Source organism: Akebia trifoliata, chromosome 1 (assembly GCF_017979445.1).
Source record: "Akebia trifoliata isolate Shusen 1 chromosome 1, ASM1797944v1, whole genome shotgun sequence".
Lineage (NCBI taxonomy): Eukaryota > Viridiplantae > Streptophyta > Magnoliopsida > Ranunculales > Lardizabalaceae > Akebia > Akebia trifoliata.
The window spans coordinates 9,108,092-9,127,149 of record NC_141375.1 but is presented as its reverse complement, the minus strand read 5'-3'; the positions used below and the strand labels follow the sequence as shown (position 1 = coordinate 9,127,149).

At 37.7% G+C, this 19,058-nt stretch overlaps 1 pseudogene across 16 annotated transcripts; it reads right to left on the bottom strand.

The window, feature by feature from the left end:
* Nucleotides 1-506: 506 nt before the first annotated feature.
* Nucleotides 507-18,778, bottom strand: LOC147410656 (putative pentatricopeptide repeat-containing protein At3g23330 pseudogene; annotated as a pseudogene). 16 transcript variants are annotated; one of them, XR_015177302.1, is made up of 11 exons: nt 15,450-18,778; nt 15,186-15,335; nt 13,669-13,845; nt 10,884-10,966; nt 10,027-10,384; nt 9,666-9,854; nt 9,156-9,427; nt 7,250-7,655; nt 6,544-6,656; nt 6,361-6,438; nt 1,251-3,331 (listed from the first exon to the last, which is right to left on the bottom strand). The product of XR_015177302.1 is annotated as a putative pentatricopeptide repeat-containing protein At3g23330 pseudogene, transcript variant X4 (transcript). The 16 variants fall into 16 exon arrangements; XR_015177300.1 differs by having other exon boundaries at nt 10,027-10,272; XR_015177303.1 differs by having other exon boundaries at nt 10,027-10,141.
* Between the last annotated feature and the right edge of the window lie 280 nt (nt 18,779-19,058).

The following is a 19,058-nucleotide window of genomic DNA, read 5'->3' as shown; positions in this document are numbered from 1 at the left end:
TTGGCCTCCTGATTTATCCTATTACATGTTAGGAAACTTCTAGAGGGGTTGGGGGATATTAAACTTCCGTGGGGGTACCTTATAGGGCCTTCGATAGCTGAAATTGTTGAAATATTGTAAACAGCGCCATTTGCTACTAATAGTCGCTACAAACCTAATATATAAGAAAGGGATGGTTTTATGGAAAAATAATTTAAGGTGGAGTAATTTTTTATCTTAAATATTTGGATTTAAGCTCTATTATTTGGAAAGAAAAAAAAATGTTATTTGCATGTGCTACTCAAGAAACTATTAGAAAAGCATTGCCAATTGATTTTGATCATCTTAAAGTTATTGCAATATTTTTAAAATGACTTTTTGGATGGCAGAGTTTTGCTGACATTTCTGAAAGTAATTTTTGGGATCTTGTAACTACGGTGGATGATCAAAAGTACTCGTTACAAATTTTGGCAATGTTATATTCTCTTATTGCAAATAACGATTTTTTTTTTCCAAATAAGAAGATAAATGAAAAAACTGAGACAATACAAACGGTATAAAAAAAAAAAAGCGACATTTACTAGCAAATGGTAGTAACTTTTGCTACCATGAGCACCAAGATCTTCTTGCCGGCTGTCCCATTCTTCATAACAAAAGTAGATTTGGTGTAGGAAAAAATAACTCAATTTAATATATCATTCTCAATTCTATACAATCCTGAACTCATACCTTAATTGGAGATCAATACTCATATCTTTGTGATCCCTGTTGGGAAATATGGCCCATAGAGGTAGTCGCTGTTGATTTCTGTGATGGCCAAAAATGAGCTTCAAAACACCATAAACCCTATAATCCCATTCAGACCAAAAATAACAGATAAATGTTGCCACCAAAAACAGAAACAGCAAATTGGGCTAAGTCGGTAAAGTCTGGTAGTGGACAGACCGGGGATCAAAACCCCACCTTTACACTTAAAAAAGAAGAAAATAAACAGAAACATAAATAGAAATGAATGTATAAGCACGTCCTAGAAGAGGGTACTCTGTCATAAGATAAGCCCAACCACAACAATACATTAGATATGATCCATAATCAATAGAGTGGCCCAGCTCTGTCTTTCATTGCTGAAGATGCGTTCTATATACTTTGTATTTGTCGGATCCTACTTTAATGTCCTTTTGACTCCATTATCGTTCCCCAAAATCTAGCTCTCTCTCTGGTCTTATTAAGTATACCATGAATCAATTAGTGAGAGACCAAGAATCCTAGAGCAAGTAGTAAAGGAGGAGAAGAAGATTAGAGAGAAAGAGAGAGAGAGAGAGTCAAAAACACAGCAGCATCTGTGTTGTACGGCAGCACTCTTTTAAATTCAACCAATAAAGTATGTGGGGCCCACATACATAACATAAGGTGGGCCCCATGACATAAAAGCCCACTACAAGTAAGTAAATCCCTATGAGTTGTCGCACAACACACACATAACAGCCCTAGGGTTATTCTGTACGAACAAAATTCTAACACTCCCTTTCAAGCTGGAGCATACATATCAAAGATGCCCAACTGGTACATAAAGAAGAAATTAGTCAACACGAGATAAGGGTTTGTGAGAAAATCAGTCAACTGATCACTCGACTTCACATAAGGCGCAACAATTTGTTTGCGCACGAGAAAATCCCAAATGAAGTGACAATCAACTTCGATATGCTTGGTGCACTCATGAAAAATAGAGTTGCTGGTAATAAAAATGGCAGTCTAGTTATCACAAAACAGAACATCAACACCCATATTGCAAAAAAGAGAATGAACCAACATCTCAGAAGTAGTATGGGCCATTGCACGATATTCAGCTTCAGCACTAGAGCGAGCCACAACGTTTTGTTCTTAGTACGCCAAGTAATAAGATTTTCACCAACAAATGTGCAATAACCAGAGGCAAGGTATTAAAAATCGACATATTTCGATTATTTCGGTCGAAATATGTCAGTTTTAAGAGCTACAGAAACGAAATAAATGTTACAATGTCTATTTGCCAATATTTCGGATAAAATCATTGGTCATTTTGGAAAAATTTCGGTCAACACTAGATTTTGACCGAAAAAACAAAAAAATGGCCAGAAAGTGACAAATATTTCAGTGGAAATCCGTGGAAATGTCAAAATATTTCACTTGAATCAAGAAAATAAAAGAAAGGGAGGCTTTTAGGATTTAGATTGATTATTTTTTGTTAAGAACGGAAAGAGTTTTAAAAAACAAAATTGTTTTTGTGTGTGCAAAAGTATATTTTTCAAGTAGAGGTAAGCAACAGGTAAAAAAGTTTCACAACAATCCACACCATAAGTCTGAGTATACCCTTTGGCCACCAATCAAGCCTTAAGACAATCAACCAATCCCTCAAGTTGATACTTTACCGTGTACGCCCAACGACAATCAACAGTGGTCTTCCTGGAAAGAAGAGTGGTGAGGTCCCAAGTCTAATTTTGATAAAGGGCATGCATCTCATCATCCATAACATGTTTCCATCCAGAAGAAGTCAGAGCCTGACGATAAGTACCATGAACAAAAACTGTGGACAACGAAAATGTGAAGGAGTGAAAAGTAAAAGAAAGATGATGAAAAGATACAAAATTAGAAATAAATGGGTAGTACAGGAACGAATACCTCTTCGCAAAGTAATAAGTAACGTGGAGGATGAAGGTGTTGTGGGAAGAGTTGGAAAGTCCTCAGAAGAGGCAGAATGTGGAGGTCCTCAGGAAAGTCAGGTGATGGTTCGGTTGCAGCTGGATCATAGGATACAACCGAGCGATACTTAGAGCGCAGATAAACCTGCAAACGACTAGAAGACATTGGAAGAGGAATAATAGGCAAAATTAACTTCCCCAACGAGAATGAACCAGATCAAAATCGAACTGACGGCCCAAAGTGAAGAAAAAATGGTCGACTAAAAAAGGTGACATCAGCACTAGTATAATACTAACGTCCTACAAGCTCATCAAAACAATAGCCCTTTTGAAACCCAAGAAGACACTTAACAAAACAAGGAGACAACTTATCATGGCCAATCCCAAGAATGTGGACGAAGGACACACACCCAAAGACACATGCGGAACTAGAGGAAATGACTTGGCCTTAGGATATAACGAAGAGAACGGTATCTAGTTACTAAAAACAGGCATACGAACTCGATTAATGAGATAATAAACAGTACGAACGCCATCGGCCCAACAAGATTTATGAACTGACATATTAAACAATAAAGTGCAAGTCACATCCAAAATATGATAGTTTACGTTTAGTGATGTCATTCTGTTAGAAGGTATGTGGACAAGTAGTCTGATGGATAATACCATGATCTCTGCAAAAATCAGACATACAATTTTGGTATACTCGAGCATTATCAAATGAAAATTTTGAACACGTGTTCAAACTAAATAAATATCTCATTATAAAAAACTAAGAAAATTTTGGATAATTCAAAAGGTTTTTCATTAAAAAAAGTCAAGTCATTCTAGAACAATCATCCACAAAAATGAAAAAAATAAGAAAAACCAGAAGTACTTTTTATTCTTATAAGACCCAAATGTCCGAATGGACAAAAGGACTCAACTAACGACTCTCTAAACTAAGAGGAAAACTACTACGGTGATGCTTGCCTAACTAACAAGCCTCACATTCTAATACTGCATTAAGACTCAATGTGGAAATAGCTTGACGCAACTTCTGCAATGACAGGTGACCCAAGCGATAATGCCATTGTAGGATAATGCCACTGTAGAGGAGAGACGACAACACTCAAAACAAGAATTTGCTCATCACATTCCGACAAATATAACCCATTCCGTTCATACCTCAAATCAATCATCTTTTTCATCCAGAAGTCCTGAAAAACATAAGTTGTAGGAGAAAGGAAACAAAATAGTTTAGGGATTTTGTTAGTTGACTAACATATAGAAGATTAAAAAAAATTCAGGAACAATAAGCCAAAAGTGAGTTATGGAATTAGTAGGGTGAAGAGATCACTAGTACCAAGGGATAGGACGAGAAGAACCATGAGTTAAAGTAATATGAGATCTAGATGAGTAAAAATTAGAAAAGATGGAGATACTAGACATGTGAGCACTAGCACCATAGTCAATAACCTAGGAAGTGGAAGGGGATTGAACAACTACACAAGTAAAATTACCTGTATTGACTACAGTGTCTGTGGGAGCGGATGAAGGTGAGGGTAGACCTGACAACTTCTGAAGGATCTGATTAAGTTGAGCAGTAAAATTATCTTGAGACTCGAAATTAGTAATCGAGGGTCTGGAAGTAGATGGTTGAGTGACAGATGCGGAGGACGTATCAAAGATGCATTGTGGGAATAGTCAAGACGTCCCCATTTGTCCCAACAATAATCCTCGGTATGACCCATCTTACCATAATATTTTCATTTCGAATGTTAACCTATCAGTACCACAACTAGAAATAATACCACCATCACAACCCCCAAAGGTTCCCACCATGGCCACTAAGATTACCACAACGACCACCACTATGAGTACCACCGCGTCCACTACGAGGAGTCCCGCGAGTACCATCACTAGTGATTAAGGCAGATGACTCCTTAAGAGAAGGAGTTGATTGTGTAAGGGAGGCTCTCTGAAGGCGAGAATATGCATTCACTGCAGTAGGAAGCCGTTCACTAACCAGAATCTAATCCTTGAATACACTATACACTAAGTTAAGACTGGACAACAATAATGCAACTTGGAACTTTTCCCGTTGACGTTGCTGAACTTCCAAACCAGTGCTCAGAGGTTGATAGAGCAATAGTTCTTCCAACATACCTTTCAGATTGTTGTAATGTTCATTAAGGGGTTTATCACCCTGCTTGATAGTGAACATACGTTCAAACAAATCAAACACCCTAGTCACATTAATTTCTTGAGAGTACATCTCTGCAAGAGAGCTCCAGATCTTTTTTGCAGTATCAAGGAATTGGACATTGGAAGCCATAGATGGTTCCATGCTTAACCAAAGCCAGGTCATAACCAATGAATTCTCACTCCACCAATTTTTATAGTTCTTTGAATCCTCAAGAGAAGGATCTTCAACAAAGGTACTTCGCTTTCTTTTTTGCTCGTAGGAACACCTTTATAACATGAGACCAAGAATGGTAGTTATTTCCATTCAACCTTACCAAAGTAATTTGCTTGGCCGAATCCTCACTTGAAAAGCTATGTTCATCCGTTAGAACAATCACAAAGAGGAGCAAACACACAACAAGAGAGGCAACAACCATTATAAAGGACACCCAGACACCACCCACCGCAATTAAACCTTCTAAAACGTCTGAAAAACAGTACCAGACAACCCCAAAATGCAGCCCCAAAACCACAAGCACACAACTAAACCTTAAATACACATCTAGGGTTTATCTTGCAACACCACAACGAACCGAAGTTCTTTTCACCACAAAACTGCAGATATAAGAGTTCAACTGCAGAAATAAGGGTTTAAAACCCAGGAATAAAAGGAAGAGAAGAAAAAAAAGATTTGCTCTGATACCAAGTGAGAGACCTAGAAACCTAGAGCAAGTAGTAAAGGAGGAGAAAGAGAGGAGAAGAAGAAGATTAGAGAGAGAGAGAGAGCCAAAAACACAGCAGCATCTGTGTTGTAAGGCAGAACTCCTCTTTATATTAAATTCAACCAATACATAACATAAGGTGGGCCCCATAACATAAAAGCCCACCACAAGTAAATCCCTATGGGCTGTTGCACAACACACAGAACAGAATTCTAACACAATTCAACTAAATGTGTCTATGTATGGTCTACACACTTGTGGGTCACTAAGAACACCAACCATCAGATAGATATACTTATTTCTTAAGGCACCCCAAAATCAATAGCAACAACAGTCCATAACAAGAGCTGTCGATGAGGTAGGTATTGATATTAATAATAAATAAATAAACCTATCATTGTGGACCACCATGAATAATGCTAAAAGAACATGAATAATACTATAATAGCATGAACAGGCATTCTTAGGAATACAACTCTAGGGAATAAAAAGCCAACCAAATCTGCATTAAAGAAGTCATAAAGCATATACATTTCGGTAACCCATACTAAAAATAGCAGATTTGGTTGTATCCATAGAGTTGAAATAAGAAGGCAGTTGTTCAGTTAAATCATGTATAAATGTGAAGGATAGAGTTACATTAAGTATTGAAGTCATGTGGAAAACATAATAATACTAATAATCCAAGAATTTTACTTGTCGAATTCATCATGGAACTCACAAATATAGAATGTGGGCAGAACAAGCAAAGAAAAGAAATTGAATATTCATTGATGAAGGCATGATGAATATGCAGAAATCTGGAATCACTTTACCTTTGTGAGAAGTCACCATTGTACCTCTGATTGTTTGCCACCAATCTGGATGGAATCATCTTGGTAACTAAATGCTCCCTTTGTCACCATCATGTTTTTCTCCATGTCAGTTTATTAATCCAATAAAAAGATGATTGGACTAAAAGCTTATGGTATTTTCAGAGTACTGAGTGGAGATTGCACCTCATAGCCTCTATCAAGTTGTAGCTTGCAATGATTGAAACTCTCCTCACTTGCAGATGGGCACTAAACCTCTCTCACTAGCAAATATCATTCTGCTCCATATTCAAAGCACGCTGCCATTTCAGAGTTCCCCAACAAACAAAATTAAACAATACAACGCTACAAACGGCCAAGAAAGTCAAGGAATTGCAACAATTTAAAGCTAATGTACTTTAAGAAATCATTTTTTCAAGAATAGAAAACCAAAAGCGGGTTGGGAGCACTCAGACTTTCAAATGAAGGAAGGAATCAACACATCCCGACTATTTGGTGTTGGAAACACCCTAAAATCTAACCTAAATGATAATTTTGGTACTTAAAGGAAAAGGCCAGGTATGGAACTTTCTTTTATACCTTTTAGTTTTCTATATTCAATTAATAAAGCAAAAAAAGGTTAACTAACCATGGAAATGGACTCCTAACAACATATACCAACATCCAAGCCATTGACTTCTTTCGAGGCTGTTATGTTTTCGACCATTCAAAAGAGTATTATAGATAAGATAGGCCAGCCATCCATGTCAAATTTTTGGTCTACAGTAAGGTAAACCCCAACCAACTTGTAATAGCAGTTCTTGACCCAAATCTGGTCTTGAAGCTCGAAAAAGAAATATTTTCTAAACCACATAGCGTACAAAGGAAAAGGCGCATAAAAGAGCTGACCAACCTGCACTCAAGTCACCAAGTCTAGTTGAAAAAAGAATATCAAGATGTCCTCATTAGCACTCTGAAGTTTTGCTCTGCACTCGCCAAACCTTTTGGCCATAGTCTACTACAATGACTTGTCAGAAATAATCCCAATACGGTATGATGCCATACGTGATGTCTGTCTAACCCAGCGTTCATTTGGGATGTGCATATTTGCCTTAGTCTACTACAGTGACTTGTCAGAAATAATCCCAATACAGTATGATGCCATACGTGATGTCTGTCTAACCCAGCATTCATTTGGGATTTGCATATAGCAGTTACATGCCTCAAAGCAATTGCCAAAGGAGAATGTGTAGATTCAAATTGCTGCTGAGCAATAGTTGTACATTCACAGAGGCTTCCAGCATAAAACTTAATGCATCCTGCATGTATGGGTTCCAAGTTCAGAAATTAGATCAGAAAAGGTTCTTCAAATTCACATAGAGGGTATTTCCTCAATTCATTTTCTTAATATTTAAATAAAATGAGGGACTCTAAGCTTCTAAACTCTGAGCAAAACTATAAGAACAGAAAACAGCTTCATGATTTAAAAAATTTACCCATTAACACACACTTCAACGAATAAAGCAAGACATTGCAAAATAAAGCAAGGTGTGAAGAAAACAATAGGACTTCCAATTTCAGTCTTACGCTCCTAGTACTTATAAATTGAAGAAATGAGAGTAAAATGTAAAGAAAGAGAAGGAGAATAAGTACTTGATCGTCAAAATCTTCAAAATTAAGATAGTCAGCATTATCAAAGTCATGCAAAGCTTGGGATTGGTTGAACGAATCTTGTGTCTTCTTACATCTTGATAAAAATCATCACAAGCAAGGGAGATTTAGTTCTACCACCCTTCCAAAGTGGGTAAAGGCAAGCTACATCAATATCATTTTTACCACCACTCAACCCTAGCCATATGGGGTGGTATGCTTCACTCTACTCATGTGTTTGAAACTAGGTGGCCTCCTGACTTATTGTATCACATGCTGTGAAACTTCTTTGGAGTCGGTGCATCCAACCGACTAGTCCCATCCCAAAGGGTGTAGAGATATCCTACGATGTTAATAATAATAAACTAGTCTTGTGGGGGCTTGAACCCATAGCTGAAATTGATGACATATTGTAATCGAACTTAACCCCCCCAAAAAATAATAATAATAATAATAATAATAAATAAAAATAAAATCCTAATCATTGACCTCCACAGCAGTATATGCCAGCTAATGGTAAATATAAAATGAATATTGATTTATCTTTCAATGATTGTAATGGTCATGTAGCATTGGGATTTTTATGTAATGACCACCAAAATTGGATTGTTCATCCGCATCACCCTCATGGATTAGTCAATATATTGCTTTATATTGGATATCTGCAAGTTTTACCTGTAATGCCAATCAAAAAAGTTTGTACCTGAAAGTTTCATTTTAATGCATTATCATCTCAAGTGCTACTCAAGAAACTAATAAAAAAGCCTGCAAATTGATTTTAATTCAGGAACCTTTTGCAAAACTTTGCAATATCTTACAGTGACTTTTTGGATGACAAAGTTATAGACATTTCTGAAAGAAATTTGTGGGAGCTTGCAGAGATGGAAGACAGACAATAAATTTTGAAAATATGTGGTGCTACACAATTTTTTATTTCTCAACAAATAATTTTATTTTAAATAAAGAAATAAATGCAAAGAATAAGACAATACAAATCACATAAAACACTATGATGCATTACAAACACAATTATTATTAGTAAGTTTATCTATTATAATATCAGGGCATATGTTAATGAGAAAGAGCGATATGATATATATACCACATAGAGATTTAAAAGGATAAGAAGAAGGCCGAAAATGACATGGATGTAATAATAATATACATGCCTTGTCAAAGCTTTGGCCCAAGATAGAATGAAGTGGAGATAAAGGATTCTTTCTGCCACCATAATATTTAAGGTAAGGTGTAAGGTGATGATAAAGGAACCATCTGTGTTCTGTTAAGGGAAAACTTTTCCACTTCAGGTTCCCAGGAAAAACAGCTAACTCAAACCGGTGAAGGAAAAGTCAATTGTCCAGGGTTGGAGGAAGGTGTTCAGCTATTCCACGACAGAATGATTATCAACCGACCACCTTTCTTAAATAAATCAACACAGTTTCTGCACACACCAAATACAAATAGAAGCATTAATATATCAACCGTTGTTATTGAAAAAAGAATAGGTGGCTTAGCCAAAAAGACACAAAGCCAGTGGCCCAAAACATTGAACATTTATAATTCCGATATTTCCTCAGGCTTTCCTCATACATTTAGTGTTAATTCCATTGCATCACATGATAATAATACAAAAACTTGTTTTAGAAGGTAAGCTTTGGTGAAGGGAACTTAAATGCTACCTGATTTTCCCCTAAAACAGAAGACAAGAACCAAAGAGGCACCAGCAGGCATAAAAAACTTGCAGAATGACCACAAGCTGATTAGGTCATGGTCGCACCAATTGAAGAAATGAACGCACCGTTACAATGGTTCAGTACAATGCAATCATCAAGACTGATTAAGGATTTGATGTCCATTGATAAAGATGCCTGCAAGTAAGCAAAGTATCAGTATATTAGGAACTCAAATTATTAAGAATTAATGTCACAAGAGGTTGTAATTTCTGACTCTCAACTTCTTGTGAACAGAAATAAGCAACGTCCAGGCTTGGCCATGAAAATTTAGCAATCTCAAACAGGTCGTCCATGGAAGAAGTGTAACCTTGAATTTTCAAATGCCCTTGGTGTGGCACTGTGTTGAGGACATCACAGGCATACCCTTCAGAGTGTTCCAAGTCTGATCTCAGATTTATCATCCTAGGGTAACATTCACAGCCCTGCATCATATTGCTTTATCCTTCAAACCGCAAAGGCGAGTTCGTAGCTACTCCTTCACTTTTAAGTACTTCAATGGAAACACTTATCCTTAAATCACTTCTAAGAACTGCATTTGCAGTTGTTTGGAAAACTGTTCAGAAAGTGTTTTTTCGAGGTTAAAATCACTTCTAAGAAGTAGTGGAAAATTTGATGAAATTAACCCCCAGTACAAAAATGGTCCAATTCTTGACAAGTTCAGCTTCCTATGAAAAAAAGAAATCCAAAACAAGTCTAAGGAACTTCAACTTCTAATTTTTGCAGGAATCTCAAAACCAAATGCACAGCAAACACATTTTAGACTCCTAAAGTTCTTTCAATGGGCAAAGCAATGATGCATATATTAATTTCAAGTGAGAAGAAATTATGGTTGAAATTACACTTTGGCTGCATAAACGCTCCAAACCTATTACATTTTTGAGATCAATCACAAAGTTGGAAGAATTAATTTAACTTGGTCAAGATTGCAAGCATGTTACACTGTGACCTTACTTTTCCATTCTTCAAAATTGTTTTAACAGTTTACATAAGAGGAAATCACTAGAATTCTTGCAATGGAGATGATGAAAAAGAGAAGCACATCAATGCAACTTGTAATGTTGAATTCTTGAGACCTGCCAGTGCTGACCATTCAATGAATACTTGAGCGTTATATCAAACATCGCAGGGATTCTTCTTATTGGGTGAAACGGTCATGCTACTTACCATTGCCTTCCCTTCACATATGGTTAGCACATCTTCTAGGTACAAAACTGTTTGCTTCTAATGGGTAGCCCGCAATCTTGGTCCTGCATAATTTTTAAACTTGTCAGAAACAAAGGAAATGCTGAGGGGCTGAATATCATAATGGTGGATAGATATTGAGAATTATCAAAAGGAGTGTGGAGAGCATTTCACATCCCAAGTAAAGAGGAAAGACATTTAGGCCAAAGAATTTCAAAATATTGTCTAGAAATATTACAGGCAAAAGAGTGACTGCCAAAAGCTTGAAATAGTATAGGCAAAAGAGTGACTGTTAAAAGCTTGATTAAAACTTGGGTAAATACAAGAATTCTTCAATAAGCCAAAATGGAAAAGTTCGACAAAGGAATCATAGAAGAAATTTTGGGCAAAAGTGATTTTGGTTGGAGGAACATGATTCGTTTAGCCGATCCCAAATCCTTGGCATTTTGATAATAATGACTGACGTGTTAGCCGGTGAGTTTTCATGGGTACATACTGACGTTTATGGTCAGATAGAGAACTTATAGATGAAAAAAAGAATTGGAAGTTGATGCATTCTCCTTTCATAATAAGCTATGTACACAACTTCAGAAACATGAATTTGCTGTACTCCTAAATACAAAAATCTTGAGCATTATTTTTGGGCCCACTAAGCCTATCAAGTGCATCTTTTAGCGGACCTATGAATAAAACATTTAATTTGATTGGTGAGTTTAAGTTGTTAGATTTAATAATTTCCCATGGTTGATTCTTAATCATTTGTTATTACTCAAATCAAATGTCTATGCAGATCCTTTTTTGTGCTACCAAAGAGATGGTTTAAATGTATATAAGATTAGAGAAACCAGTTAGGTATACAAGAAGAAATTTTCAGATGGAAAGCATCAAACATTTTGTATTTATGAATATAACCAATTTATGCCTCCGATGACAGGTCATCCTTTGTGCGCTTTGTGTGAGTTTTATTGTACAAGGAGCTTGCATCAAACTTAATACCAGGATTATGATGTTCTATAGGTGGAAACTTTACCGTGAACAGCTACTCCAATGAAAAGAAAGGTGGCAATAGGGTGTTAAGACATGAGAGATTTTGGAGGTTTTTGCAATAAGAACCTTCTAATAGATCTCCCTTTGGAAGGAACCTCCGACACTTGGTCTATAGTCCAACCTTCTACTATATCCCAAGATCACAGGATTCATTAGGGATAGGTAGATTCTAGATGACATCCTAATTGCTAACAAATGAATAGAATTTAGGATGAGATCAAGAAGATTGTATGTTGTATGCAAATTTGACAAGGAGATGGCTCTGATCGGTAGATTGTAACGGATGCTCTGGGCAATATGACTTCCAAAATAATTGCAGTTCATTACCTAGATGGTATTTTGGTGGGAATAGTGGACAACTAATTTCTCACCTCAATTTGTTGATGAAACCTTATTAGCAGATACTTAACACGACAAGTCAAGATACATGAGGATTTTGTTATGTTGTATATGAAATTAGGGTTTATCTCAACTACAGAAAATTAGATTTTTTTTTTTCGTGATGTTGGGGGTGGGATGGGTACCTTAACTTAAACTTTGTTTAAACCTAAATTTAACAATTGTTGAAGCGAATAAGGACTTTAATATATATATATATATATTCGACAATAGTGATTACAAGACTGCAAAGCTCCACTAAACCCGTAAATCGGCTGTGTGAACCTTATTGTGCCTAGACGAGATGGGGGGAGAGCATTACAATAACTATTCGTAAGGGTTGGTGGCCTCGAGCCCCTTCTATAGTGGAAGAAGGGAGGTTTCTCTTTAGTCAACCCTCCTGACATAGTTGTTGCGAGTTGTCACTATCAAGTCCGGGTTAACGTCACATCCCGACGCAACTACAGTGACACGTCTCTGTCAAGTCCGAGGAGGGGCTGCATTCCTGCCCTTGTTAGGTCTGCCAATGTCAATTCTGTCGGTCTCTGCAGCATGCTTAGTCGTCCATGTAATCCTCATAGATCCTAGTGCCTTCTCCCTATAGGTGGCTCTGTGTGGGGCGTCATGCTCAAGGTGTCAGGCTGCTGATTTTTTCACACTAATGTAACTAGCTCTCTTGACAGACACCATGGGGCGACTTTGGTAACAAACACGTGGTAGCTTCAACCGTGCCACATGGCAAATTGCAACATCAGCACGTGGCGAATATATTACCCATGTCTAAAACAATTATACCATAATTGCTTTAGTAGATTATTCTTGATCTCTGATTTATCATTCTAGGTTGGTTTTCACCGTCTTACATTAATTTGCAATCTTTAAGTCTTACCATTGAGTTGTTTCCTCCACCTGTGCCAGCATGCAATCATTGGTCACCTAGGTCGAAATGAGGAAACGAGTGAAAGGGAGATGGGGTTTGGACCATCAAAGAAGAAAGATAGAGGAAGAAGATCGTAAGTTCTCAATCAATCTCAAAATTTGTGTTATTGCATACAAATAGTTAGATGTCATTTTGGGAAAATACCACTTAAGCCAACCCATTGATGGTTCCTCGGTACGAACAATGAGGATTTAACTTTAAACGGACAGCATGGCAAAATATTGTTGGCCCAAATAGATAGTAATCTTTAGAAATATGATACAATGAGACTAATGGCACATTGGACATCACATAAAAACATGAACACCTCCAAAATTTCAGAAATCAAGTAATGGAGATTAAGTTTTTTCTTCGGTAAATGATAGATTGACTTTGTTAAATAAGCAAGCAGATTGCACTCACAGAGATGAGATTTTGCAGGGGTACCACTATAATTATTTCCTCTGTAACAAGAAACCTGAAACAACATAGTAGAAGATAACTATGGCTGCAAAATTTCAACGAATGATAATCACCATTAGAAAATCCATTTGCCTCAACAATTTCTTTTGCCATGTCGGTCATTTGGGAGCAATCCACCTGCAGGAAAAATCCACATATTCTGGAAGTGAGGAAGTAAATTGTTAAAATAATTGAACCATATATAAGCCAAAAACAAGTACATTCACATCCAGGTACTATTTTAATTAAATGACAAAAGAAGTGAGACATCACCATTGCTAGTAAGTGATAAAGTGACAATAGAAACTGCCGAGTACTAACAAGTTAGTGCAAAAATCAGCCAAAAAGAGTTTAGAACTTACACTCCAAATAACAATATTACTATTAATTCTAAATGGCACACATACGAAAAGAATCATCTGATGACAGCAGAAGAAACCATCTAAGGGTTGGTGAGATGACCAAGACCACACCTTAGGAAGTAGAGGTCTTGAGTTCGAATTCCCCTAAGTGGCCACCCTCAGGGATTTAGCCCAGAAATTATCTGGTGAGTGTGAGGGGAGGGGACTGCACATGCCCCAAGGATTGCGGTTGCTCTAAGAGGCCTAAATACCTCAGTTTCCAAAAAAAAAAAAACAGCAGAATATTTGAAACAAAATAAAGGAAATAAAATAACCTACCGTATAAATATGCTTGGCCCCTGCCTTTGCACAAAAGAGGGACAAAATTCCAGTCCAGCCCCCACATCTAAAACTACTTTATTCTTGTAAATAAAATTTTGATATGTCTTAGTCTGTATCTTTCAACATTTCCTGTAGCGTAAAGATTATCAGACAAAAACACAAAATGCAAAAACAATTTCTTAAGGTTTTGGAGATGTGTTTAGCAAACAATAAAAATGTATTTAAACAAGCAGCCACTTGAAAAGGCTGGTGAGTGTGCAATGTGCTCATAACCCTTATGATATCAAATGATTTGACATTAGTGCTGGGGACCTCCATATCTAGTATTCAAAGTTTGACCAGAGATGGCTAGGTTCTTGCAGCTCACAATAAAATGGCGATATATCCTAGATGTCAAGTTCATTGTTGCGTCTTAACACTTTTCATGTAAGACCGCTAGCTTCGGTTACGAGTGACATCTCAACCCCTATCAACCACAACTGATCCATACATCTTTAGCATTGGCCTGCTTAGACCACCACTTAGTTTCACCCAATTGGAAATAAGTGCTAATAACAGTTATATTATGGGAATTATTTACCGAGCATAAAGTGGTATGACCCACGACCATTGTAATGCAGTTATGAACAGCTAATAAACAATGTTGTTAATTAAAACCATGCTAATTGCTAACTGTTAGGCTTATATTGCTGGTCCCATATATGAATAAAGATAAGAGTATTCCGTTAATTTGACACCTAAGTGGAAGTAAAACTGTAAGGTGAAAGGAAAAAAAGAAAGAAGAAAGAAAGAAACCTGTAGAGAAGCCATCCATTTACGACACTTTGTAAATGAGATGTCAAAGTATGCAACAAGGGCATGGATGTAATGGCTGCGTTCTGCCATGAGGTTAAAGGGTGACACAAAGGAAACGTACCCAGAAGCCATCTTAGAGATGTCCATCTTCTGAATACAGGAAATCAAATCAATCCATACAGATCAGAAGCACAGTAGTAAGTTTAGAACAACACAGTAGGAAAATAATTAAAAGACAAGAACAGCAGAGTTCCTTTTCATCACCTTAAGTAAATGGGATTTTGTGATGATTGGGTTCTGATTAACAGTGTCAACAAGAGGTTCTATCAAGAATGTGAGTTTGTCACTACTCCTTCACTTTCAAGTTAGTTGCACATTTATTAGACCTACCCCGCAAGAACAAATCTATTTGTAAACCTCCGGAATGAAATCACCAATAATCCTGACAAGTGCAAGAACCATTCTGGAAATGGTGGAAACGACTAACGTCACGAATAAAAATTTCTCTATTGGTGATGGATGAGAAGAGCTTGATAGCATTATGGCAATCGCCACAGATGCGAAGATTCTTGAATATTCGGATTGGCTTTATAGGGTCCATGCTTATTAGGGCAAAAGCAAGGGCCAACCTTTCACTGTGATAAAGGAGGCTTTCTCTTTTCTCTCCATCGGAAACATTATTAAGCACATTGTCTATGTTTGGAGCATACCCTACTGACTTCAGCTTCTGACTCAGTTCACCCAACTTTTTGTAGATCTCTTTGGCCTTCGGATGAGATCCATCTTTTGGAAGAAACACGTGAACTTGACCATTCACCTCTAACCAGCTACACCCGGGCTCCTTTTTCACACCTTGACTAGACATCTTGGTCCTGACCTTAGCAACATCATCCCACCTTCCTTTTGCAGCATAAATGTTGGATAGCAATATATAAGTTGAGTCCATTTTGGGTTCAAGTTTGAAGAGTTTCTCAGCTGCTCTTTCCCCAAATTCCACATTTCCATGCATTCTACAAGCCCCAAGAACTGTCTGCCAGATCAAGTTATTGGGTGTGAGGGTCATTTTCTCAATGAAGTCTTCAACCTCGTCTAGTCTGCCTGCCCGACCAAGGATATCCACCATGCATGCATAGTGTTCAATTGTAGGAGTGATCTTGTAAACTTTGTTTAATGAGTCAAAGTGTTGTTTCCCTTCTTCGACCAAACCCACGTGGCTACAAGCAGAAAGAACACCTATAAAGGTTACGTCATCGGGTGTGACACTATCATCTAACATACTTTGGAATGCTTCGAGAGCCTTCTTTCCATGTCCATGTTGGGAGTATCCACAAATGATCGTGTTCCATGAGACTACGTCCCGTGAATCCGAGCTGTTGAACACGGACTCTGCATCTTTTATGCACCCACATTTTCCATACATATCGACAAGTGAACTCACGACGAACACATCATCTGATTGCCCGGCCTTGACGACATAGGAATGGAGTTGCCGGCCATTTTCTAGAGCCGCTATACTAGAACAACCCCTCAAACAACTGGCAAGAGTGAACTCATTGGGACACACACCTTCCCGTTGCATCTGACGAAAATATTTAATTGCTTTTTCCCCTTGATTGGTCTGTGCATATCCAGTGATAATCACCGTCCAAGTGAATAAATCTCTTTCATTCATTCTATCGAAGATCACTTGTGCATTTTCCAAGCATCCGCATTTTCCATACATGTCAACGAGAGCAGTTTCCACAAAACCATCATCATCATCAAGTCTGTTCTTAAGAATATGGCCATGGATCTGCTGACCGAAGCCTATATTCATAAGGCTAGAGCAAGACCTTAGAGTGCTAATAAATGTGTACTTATTGGGCTTTAAACCTTCCACAAGCATCCGTTTAAAGATTGTCGGTCCTTGATCACAAGCTTCACCATCATGGAACCCAGATAGAAGAGCATTCCATGAGACTAAATCCCGATCTCTCATACCCTCAAAAATTTTGCAACCATCTCGAATGGATCCAATTCTCATGTACATAGAGACCAGAGCATTATTGACCGCATTATCTGATTCTAACCCGAACTTCCAAATACAGCCATGGATGCTGTCGCCATATCGTAGGTCACCGAGATTTGTTGCTGCACTAACAATACTAGTGAGAGTAAATTGATTTGGTCTCACACCAGTTTCCCTCATTTCATAAAACAGATAAGCCGCTTCATCACTGTACCCTAGTTGATCAAGACAAGCAATCATCCCACTCCAAGCCACCACATCGGGATTTTCGATCCTAACAAAAACCTTGTATGCATCCTCTGCTAGCCCACACTTTGAGTACATATCAACAAGACTACTACTCAGAAACCCATCAAGTTCAGAACCAATTTTGACTACAAGAGAATGAATTGCCTGACCTTCTCTCTTACTCCTTGAGCTAGCACAACCCTTTAGAACACTCGATAGCGTGAAATTGCTGAGCCGTGTTTCTGATTCGGTCATTCTGTTGAACAGTTTCAAAACCTTTTCCCCATCACTGATCCGAGCGTACCCATTAAGCAATGCATTCCACGATACACAATTTTGTTCGGGCATGCCAAAGAAAGTTCTCTCTGCAAATTCCATTGCACCAAATTTAGCGTAAAGATCGACAAGAGCAGACCCGACGAATATATCTGATAAAAATCCAAGTTTAATGATTTCTCCATGTACTTGTTTCCCCACATCTAAGGCCAAGCACAAAGAGCAAGCTTTCAAAGCAGTGGCGAAAGTGAACCCATTGGGTAATATACCATCCTTACGCATCTCACAGAACAAACCAACACCCTCACTTCCATTCCCTTCTGCAACAACCCCTGCAATCAGTGAAGTCCAAGCAACAACATCTCGTTCAGGCATTTCATCAAACAAATGGTGGGCAGATCTAAGTTTCCCACATTTTATATACATGTTCATCAAACTAATCCACAAATGCAAATCTGGTTCCAAACCACTCTTGATCACCTGCCCATGAACTGCTTTTCCATCATTAAGAGATCGTTTTAAAGCACAAGTCTGCAGCATTGCGGAGTAATTTCTCAAAGTCTCCTTACAATCCCAATTAAAACTGACTGGAATTCCAGCATTATCTGTTGTTACGTTTGTTTCAATAGAAGAACTCATAATTGATATGGGTTTTTTCTGAGGGCCATTAATCTGAACCAAAGGACTCGATATTGCGTGAGCAGGCAAAGGAATCCTTTGAAATCTTTCACTTGAAAGTGCATAACTTGATGATTCTGTTTCAACAATCCTAAGAGAGCACGATGAGGATGAATTCGATCTATTAAAACCCAATAATGATTTGGGTTTCTTTTGAAATCGTTTGTGGAGATTAATTGGATAATTTGAAATCGAGTGAATGGGGAAGAAGAGCAATCGAAAACCAGATGATGAACTAAACATCTTTAGAGAAGAAGACAAGTCCCATTCCATTAAAGAGAAAATCCAAGCCGCAGCTGCAATCGTAAGAAGCAGTTTTACAGAGCGTCAGCCATCATGTACTTCGACATCCACGAGAGCAGCTACCAACCTTTTCCGCTCAATAAACTAAGGTGCTGTTTGCATGGTTTTTAAACTCGGTATCGCGTCTCGTCTCATTCAGCTCCGATATCGAGTTGTCTCGGACGAGTTTTTCGATACGTTTCAGACGTCTCGTGAGATAACTTGAAAAATTGTACGTGAGATGTAAAACTCGGACAAAAAAATGACTTTATGAGTTGGTCTCGTTCAACTTCGATATCGAGTTAACTCGGGCGATACGTCTCGGTCTCGGATGAGTTTAGAAATCATAGCTGTTTGTTAAACTGAAAAAAATAAGTGCTGAATAACATTAAGCGTTGAAT